The 2,845-nt window shown below is 34.6% G+C and overlaps 1 non-coding gene across 1 annotated transcript; it reads left to right on the forward strand.

The window, feature by feature from the left end:
• Nucleotides 1-722: 722 nt before the first annotated feature.
• On the forward strand, nucleotides 723-829 carry LOC150105150 (U6 spliceosomal RNA). The gene has a single exon (XR_016548641.1). It is a non-coding gene; the product is annotated as a U6 spliceosomal RNA (small nuclear RNA).
• The last annotated feature ends 2,016 nt before the right edge of the window (nucleotides 830-2,845 follow it).

A 2,845-nucleotide genomic window follows, 5' to 3' on the forward strand; every position in this document is an offset into this window, starting at 1 on the left:
CCTCACGTCTACAACGGGAATCGAACCTGGGACACTCCTTCCCCAGGCATATGGTTGCGAAGCGCAAAGCCACTAGGCTAACCGCGCGGTTATAAAATAAAAAAAAATAAAATAAAATAAAAAATAAAATAAAAAATAATAATAATAAAATTTATCTTTAACATTTTGTTGAAACTCTCGTGGCTCATCAATTCTCTAACATTTACTTGATCGCAGATTTCTTTATCTACGACGTAACTGTAATCGTAATATTCTCTAACAATTGTAACAGAATTGTAATATTCTCTAATTATTAACTTCGGATTTTATTAACTAATTATTAACTTCGGATTTTATTAACTAATTATTAACTAGCAAATTATTAACTTCGGATTGTAGATTCTGTCAAATGTATGATTCTATTTAATAACAGTTAATCCTCGGCTACAATTTTTTGTATATGTTAGCTAATTTAGTACTGTGGCGTCATCTTTTCAGTCGTTGGTGTCAAGGGTAAAGTTTAGAAGGTTTTTTACGTTCTTTTCAATACGTTATTTGAATTTTCAAGGAAATAAATCTTGTATTTAAAATCTATGGTAAAGTAATATTTTATTGTAAATATTTGAGGTATTTTAAATATATTTTAAGCTGTTCTTAATATTTTATTAGAAAACACAGAACACCATTTTCTAAATTTCTTAAGCAGATGCTACTTTAAATAGCGGTGGCATTGAGCACAGTTTGTACTTGCTTCGGCGGTAAATATACTAAAATTAAAACGATACAGAGAAGATTAGCTTGGCCCCTACGTAAGGATGGCACGGAAAATCGTGAAGCGTTTCACGTTTCTTTACTTTGAATGACAAAAAATTTCTTTTAGATTGGAATCGGTATAATTACAAAATATAAAAAATCAACGATTTGAAGCGACATTGGTTTGCATGAAAAAATATAACGAGTCGATTTGTCGATTCTGATATCATTTAAATCTATTTAATGATTATAAGATTTTTTCCTTCCACAAACATTGTGATTATTCTTAATCATAAAATTCGCTAGTGACGTCATTCAATATTTTTCTCCAGGGAAGGGTAAATGATAAGCTCTTTGTTGTTGCCTAGTCCTTATTTAGTTGATGATTGTACTAAGGATACTTAAACAGAAAACTAAACGTGGTAATAACAGCTGGGAATGATAAGCAGAATTATTTTGCAATGCATGGAGGAAAAGTTCGTACTCAGAATGTTCTTTTTTTTTTTTTAATCTGAAATATTGGTATTTCACGAATGAAAATCTTCCATTTGTAGGGTCTAAGATGAGTCAGAAACGTTTATTTTATGTGCTGTTTCACTTACGATTGTACGTCAATAAGCGTTCCTGACTCGTCTTAGACGTAACTAGTATTTGTTGACTTGCATTTTGCTGAAGATTCGGAGATTAATTCCTCATCCCCTGAATGGAATTTACTAAAAGTTGATATTTAGAATCTATTAAAATTTCCCGTATCGTGTTCCTTTTGGTTTCAATTGGACCATTTGTAGTGTCAAAATGAGACAAAAACAATATTATATATCTACAACAGATAAAATCCAAAGAGGTTGGCATTTTATAAATACCTATAACTTTTCGTGGAATATTTACAAAAATATTACCTTTTCGATAGCCCTAATTGAATACCATAAATCTGTTACATAATCTTAGATAATTATTGCGAAAACAAGGACAATGATAATCAAAAATTCAGCTGTCAGTAATTTCAAACAGTATTTATATGTAAACAACGCAACTTTTAACTTTACTGACTCTAAGGGTGAAGCAAGATGCTTTTCTTATTCCCCGCTGTCTGAAATGGATGCAGTGAAGGAAAAAGTTTATGAGCAATATGCTCGATCTGAGAGGGCAAGGGGATTATAGATCATTTCTTAAAATTAGGATGGCTTTAGGTCTTTTGTGTTTGTAATGGCTCATAGATCATAGTCAGCGGCTTGTTGCACCAGTAGATTGGGATGTGTGGACGTTTTTAGGAAATACTTTGCTTCAAGAGACTGAAGGAAAGAGTAGATATAAGAGATGTCGGTGTCCCGATGAAGTTGAACATCTCTGACAAACCATGTGGAGTTCAGAATCATACATAGGCACTTGTTTTGCACTTTGAGGATATTAATATCGGCGGTATGGCTCCATGCTGGCGAAGCATATGTGATTATAGGACGAATCATCAGTTTGTAGAGGAGTAGTTTGATTCTGGTGTGTAATTTACTGTTTCTGTTAATTAGGGGATAGAGTTGGGCGATGGCGTTTGATGCCTTGGCACACGAGTCCTTGATGTGGTGGTTGAAGGTTAGTCTTTTGTCCAGCAGTACACCAAGGTATCTGACTTCTGTTTTCCAAGGAATTTTGGCGTTAAATAGGAAGATGTTCCCTGTAGGAGATACTATGCTTCTGGAGAAGAGCATGGCTATGCTCTTCAAGGGGTTTATTTGTAATCTCCAATTGGAGAACCATTTTTCTAATATTTGTAGTTTTTCTTAGAGTTTTTTTGGTGACTAGGTGTGGGGGAAGAGATCTGGTTAGTATCGCTGTGTCATCAGCTTAGAGGGCCAAGATAGATGACATTGGGTTGTGTGGAATATCTGCCATAAATATCGAGAACAGAATTGGGGCCAGTAAAGATCCTTGAAGAACTCCAGCCAAAATGCGGCGCTTGGTAGGTATAGTTCCATTTATCTTGACCTGCATAAATCTGTTGCTGAGGTATGATTGGATCAACTGTCCAATCTGTAGCAGGATGTGAAAGGCGATGAGCTTTTTGAACAGACCATAATGCCACATCTTATCGAAGGCCTTGGCCATGTCCAGAAAGACA

This window comes from Typopeltis vanoorti, chromosome 7 (assembly GCF_054136105.1).
Source record: "Typopeltis vanoorti isolate ZY-2024b chromosome 7, IOZ_Tvanoo_1.0, whole genome shotgun sequence".
NCBI classification, from domain to species: domain Eukaryota; kingdom Metazoa; phylum Arthropoda; class Arachnida; order Uropygi; family Thelyphonidae; genus Typopeltis; species Typopeltis vanoorti.